Source organism: Otolemur garnettii, unplaced genomic scaffold (assembly GCF_000181295.1).
Source record: "Otolemur garnettii isolate 467f Iridium unplaced genomic scaffold, OtoGar3 scaffold00025, whole genome shotgun sequence".
In the NCBI taxonomy this organism is placed as follows: Eukaryota; Metazoa; Chordata; class Mammalia; order Primates; family Galagidae; genus Otolemur; species Otolemur garnettii.
Genome location: NW_003852420.1, coordinates 14,576,641 through 14,582,413, shown reverse-complemented (window position 1 = coordinate 14,582,413; position 5,773 = coordinate 14,576,641). Strand labels below are relative to the sequence as shown.

Sequence of the window (5,773 nt, the reverse complement as noted above, 5' to 3'; positions counted from 1 at the left end):
ACCTGTAGTCCCAGCAACTTGGGAGGCTGAGGCAAGAGAATCACTTAAACCCAAGAGTTTGAGGTTGCGGTGAGCTGTGACACCACGACACTCTACCCAGGGTGACATAATGAGACTCTATCTCAAAAAAAAGAAAGAAAGATGAGGTGAGTCCCTCCTGCCCCTACTGCTGCCCAGAACTGGGTAATAATGTCTCACCTCTAACGTCAAGTATTCTCATCTTTTGTGACATCTGAACCTACCATGTCTTAGTAGCCTGAGTAGGGGCAGAGGTTCCTTCTGCCCCATTCTGAAACTAGAACTTGACTCTGACTTCCAGCCCTGGGTACATGCTACCCTGTGTCACTGGTCTCCCTGACAACCCAGGATGTGTGCTCTGAATGGGTGATGGCTCCGTGGCTAATTTTGTGGTGATGCAGCAGGACGGTCCAGGCAGCCCCAGGGCCCATGATACCTAGTAGCTTCTCTCCTGTAAGCAAAGGCACAGCAGATCTGCCCTCTGGGTGGGTGAATGGTCCCTTGCCCAATCCAAACACAGCCACAGGACAAGTGCTGCTGCTGTCAAATCCTATGTCCCAAAGACAGGACTTTGAAGGTGGTTTCATTCCAGCACACCAATCCCAGAATGCCAGCAGAGGACGCCTGTAGTGTTTGCAAATCACTAATGCAGTCTATATGGAAAGTCAGCCCAATTCTAGAGCAACTGGGAACCAGGAGAAATGATATTTTATTCATGCTGAACAAAGCTTCTACATCTGAAACCTCTACATGAGAAGAATCCCAGTAATTCATTGTTTTCAAACATTACATATCCAAGAGACAAATGGTAAGGCAAGTAGGCCATTTCTCTTCTCTTTGCTTTGAGCAGATAACATACAGGTGGGTAGGATTTTCTTGAGCGTTGGACAGAATCATGTTACTTGTCATCCAGTTCTATCAGATTTTTTTTTCTTACTCAGGAAAACTCTTATAAAGATATAAAGCTGGAGGCACATTTAGTTGTATAGATAATGAATACATCTTCTTGGAAGGGGAAGGAGAGGAAAATTTCAAGAAATGTGTACTATTTCATAACATTCCCTGAAAAATGAGGTCCCAGGAGGGGTCCAGCCCCTGTCCTCAGGGCCAGATCCAGTCAGCCAGGGCCATCCTGCGTTGTGATCCTTCAGATCCCCTTTCAGGGGTTGTACAGCATATTGAGAGGTGTGTTGGGGTCTCTTCTTCACACAGCCACTGGCTTTGTTTTCTATCACATTTGGTTTTTCTTTCATTGTTTTTGTTTTTTTTTTCTTTTTTTTCTTTTTTTGAGACAGAGTCTCTGTCATCCTCGGTAGAGTGCTGTGGCATCATATAGCTCACAGCAACCTCAAGCTCTTGGGCTTAAGTGATTCTCTTGCCTCAGCCTCCCGAGGAGCTGGGATATTGGTGCCCACCATAATGCCCAGCTCTTTTTTTGTTGCAGTTGTCATTGTTGTTTAGCTGGCCCAGAGCGGGTTCGAACCCACCACCCTCCGTGTACCTGGCCGGCACTATACCCACTGTGTTACAAGTGCTGAGCTCATTGTTTTTTTTTCAATTACACAAGCAACACATGGCCTCAGTAGAAAAATCAGTAGCCAAAAAGCAAAAAACACAGTGACGGAAGTCATCATAATCCCACATTGAGAGCACTGTGACTGTGTTGTCATCCATCCTTTCAGACTGTTGAGTAAGAAGGGGATTATCCTTCACATGGAACTTTATGACCTTCTGTGCTTTCCCATGTTATTCTGAGTCTTTTTACCCTCTGGGTCTTGATGTTCCAAATGAGCTGGTTATATACCTTTCCTATCATTCTCATTCATTCATTCACTCATTCCCACATTCATCCATCCATCAGTTTGTACACACTGAGCCAGGCACTCTTCCTAGGAGTGGATCCAACTCTCTGCCCTCCTGGCTCTCACAGTTCAACAAGAGAGACAAAGAAAAAATAGATCAGCTCTCTGGGGTCTGGGGGAAGAGCTGAGAGGAGGGATGGAGCAGGGATGAGAGAATGAGTGGGGTGGGTGCTGTTTCAGGCAGATGGGTTATCAATTAGGCAACTGTTCTGTGTCCAGAGTTACTGTTCTCATTTTACAGATGTGATAGTTGAGGCTCAGAAAGGTTGAGCCCTTGCTCAAGGTCCCACAGCCACTAATAGGAATTGAAACCCAGTTGTGTTCCATCCCCAAAGGTGTACACTGCCAACACACCAGACCCTGTTTCTCCCCACACTGACTGGATAAGCATGTGCTCATTAGGAGCTGAAGCTGCCTGGGGACGGCACAGGTAGCATGGGATACAGAAAGGGAACACACCCTTGGCAGAGATGCTGGCAGTGTGCCAGCGGGAGGCTAGTTAGTACAGGTCGAAGGGCTTTGTTTGGCCTGAGACTTGGGAGCAACCTAAAAGGAAAATAAGGAAATACTGGGAGAGGAACTTGTCAGGGAGCATAGGGCATCAGCCCTGCCTCGTGAATGCTATGTAATTTGATGTCCACATTATCCCGATCTTGGCTGAGATCACAGTGTTCATACCAAGACCCCACTGAAGAAATCAGCTGTGGAAGCAGAGACAACTCCTCTGTGCTCCTGCTGCCCCGCACTTTGATTTTATGGGAGTGGAGGCTGAGAGCCAGAGATGCCCAACCCCTGGCTCAGCTACTTTTTTTATAATATTAATATTACCGTCTCTGAGCTGTGTCCAGGGGGGAAGACTGTCAGCACCTTCCTTCCCTCCCACCTCTCGGGAGCAGCGGCTAATCACTAATGTCCTGCTAATGGCTTTAATGGCCCTTGCAGCAGGCAGTGTGTGAAGTGGGAGCTGCTCCATTGTTTAAGCCTCTGTGACAGAGGCTCTTACTTGCCGCCATTAACCTCTGCCTCCTTCTCCTCTATCTTCTGTCCTGGCCCAGCGTTTTCCTTGGGTCCTGGGGGACCTGTGAAGGAGGGATGGGCCTCCCTTCCCCAGGGCACACAGGTGGGACTTGCAGGGTCTGTGGTCTCCAAATTATTGGCCTTGCTCCTGAAAGCAAGCCAGTACGGGGCAGCACCTGGCCCTGGTCTCAACGTTTAGCTTGTTAAGCCAAGGACCACAGAGTCAGGCTAACAGTACCAGCTCTACCACCACAAGCTGTGTGACTTTGGGCAAGTTGCTTCACCTCTCTGTATCTCTTTTTCCTCAATAGTTACTTGAGAGTAACATTAATACAACTACCTCATAGAGCTTTCCCAAGAACTAGGTGACACTCCGCAAGGTAAGCGCTCAGCACCATGATGATACATTAGGAACACAGAGGAAATCTCGGTGACCACACTGCTGTCGATGGTAATATTCTACATCTGTTTCATAGAACATGGACTGACCAGTATAAGAGACCAGGACCATAAAGATGGGCAAGATGGTGTGGCTGTTCTCAAAGAGTTCTTTCTTCTTAATAGAGGGGACAGGATAGCTATGGAGGTGTCACCCAAGACCGAAAAGAGAAGGGGCTGGAAATCTGCCAGGCAGTTCAGGGGACACTGGCTTATTTTTAAAATGGGATGGGGATAAGCAGAGAGGCCTCAGGTGAGGGAAGCTTAGCAGCCCCTTCCTCCTCCAGAGCCAGGTCAGGATCCTGAGTGGGAACTTTTGCAGGCTTCTGTCTCCCTACGTGGAAGAGAAAACAAGCTCACCTTGAAAAACACTCTGTATTCACTTTTCAAAAAAATCGGGGTCCTTGGTGCATACCCGTAATCCCAGCACTCTGGGAGGCCAAGGCGGCTGGATTGCTTGAGCTCAGGAGTTCAGGACCAGCCTGAGCAAGAGTGAGACCCTGTCTCTACTAAAAATAAAAAACTAGCCACGCGTTATGGTGGGCACCTGTAGTCCCAGCTACTTGGGAGACTGAGGCAGGAGGATCACTTGAGCCCAAGAGTTTGAGGTTGTTGTGAACTATGATAATACCACATCACTCAACCCAGGATGACTGAGTGGGACTCTGTCTCCAAAAGAAAAAAAAAAGATTGTGGTAAATACATGTAACAAAAAATTTGACATTTTAAACACATAATACATTTGACATTTAAAAACACATAATATAGTGGCATTGAGTATGTCACAGTGTTGTACAACCATCACCAGCTATTTCTAAAAATTTTTCATTACCCCAGACAGAAACTCTGTACCCATTAAGCAATAATTCCACATTCCTCCCTTCCCCCAGCCCCTTCTGTTTGTATGAATTTGGCTATTCTAGATACACTATATAGGTGGACTCATATAATAATTGTCCTTGGGTATCTGGATGCTTTCACTTAGCATAACGTCTTCAGGGTTCATCCATGTCGTAGCATACCAAAACTTCATTCCTTCTTATGCCCGTTTAACATTCCATTCAGTCTATCCATTCATCTGTCCGTGGACATTTGAGTTGTTCCTACTTTTTTAGCTAACCAGATTCACTTTTTAATCATTATCTTTTCTCTTTCTTTTCTCCTGAACACTTTCAACCCCCTCCCTGCCAAGAAAGACAACCCCTCCCCACCACCCAATATGGGCAGGTTACAGTGAGAACCTGACTCTTAGGGTCCTGAACCCAGGGAGAACCCCTGAGTGCTGACTTGGACAACCAGGTGAAGAAGCCGGATAGTAATGATGATTTCTTTCTCCTCTTTCTCAGGCTGTCCTGTAGCCTGGGTGAGGTGAGAGTTCAGGGGAGAAATAGCAGAATGGAAATGTGGCCATGTGCCTCAGTGTGGGCAACCTTTGGTCATCTCTTAAAGAAGCAGAAGTGTCTTTTTAAAGTTAAATAGAATAGAAATAGAATGTAGAATTATCTAAACGAAACCAAACTCAATCAGTCCAGCAAGAGTGGTTAAATGGGGAATAAAAGAAACCACCAAAAAAGAGGGATAATAAATAGACATAGAGTAAGCTAACAAGGACAAGACCAAACATTACTAAATCACAATAAATGTGAATAAGTTAAATTCTATTCCACAGAGGCCTGAGGCTCAGAAGCGCTTTCTTAAATGAGAAAATCTCACCATTTAGGATTTATAAGAGACTTTTTTTAAAAACAAGTGACACAAAAAGGAAAATGAAAACAAGAACAAAAAAGGAAGGAGCAATGTTATTAATGTTAAACAAACGTTTACAGGGGGAAAAAGCATTGACTAGGGCAAAGTGGGATATTCCATAATGATCAAAGGCACAGTTTCCTAGTAAGACTTCAGAGCCTCTTGACGGCAGAGGTCTGCCCTTGGAGAAGGCCAGCTGGCCTGGTTAAACATAGACAGCACCTTAGACTTCACCATGACAGGCCGCGTCTTTCTTTTGCAGCCCTCAGCATATCTTGGCTATCTTCAGTTTCTTTTCGCCGTTTTGCAGATTTTGCTATGTTTTGCAATTGCCACTTCTCTAGATCAGTCTCTTCAAACTCGGAGCATCTGTGTCCACTCTCTGGAAATATGCAATACCTGGGTCAGGCTCTGTGACACTTATGGGGATGTGGGGTATGCTGCCTCAGCCACCTACATTTTAGTCCCCCCTTCTTCTCTCCCTCCTGGGCTCCCCTGCTGAGGTGACCACTGTCTTCTCACTTCCCAGCCTCCTACTGCCTGTCCCACTGCCTTCCTTCCAACACCTGGCCTTACTGGCCCACTGCTGGCTTCCTTCTCTTATTTATTTACTTATTTATTTTGAGACAGAGTCTCAAGCTATTGCCCTGGGTAGGGTGCTGTGGCATCATAGCTCACAGTAACCTCCAACT

General features: G+C 46.1%; 1 protein-coding gene across 1 annotated transcript in view; it reads left to right on the top strand.

Moving 5' to 3' along the window:
* The window catches only part of NOL4L (nucleolar protein 4 like), a 129,082-nt gene that overhangs the window by 70,903 nt on the left and 52,406 nt on the right, over positions 1-5,773 (top strand). The gene's annotated exons all lie outside the window — the stretch shown is intronic.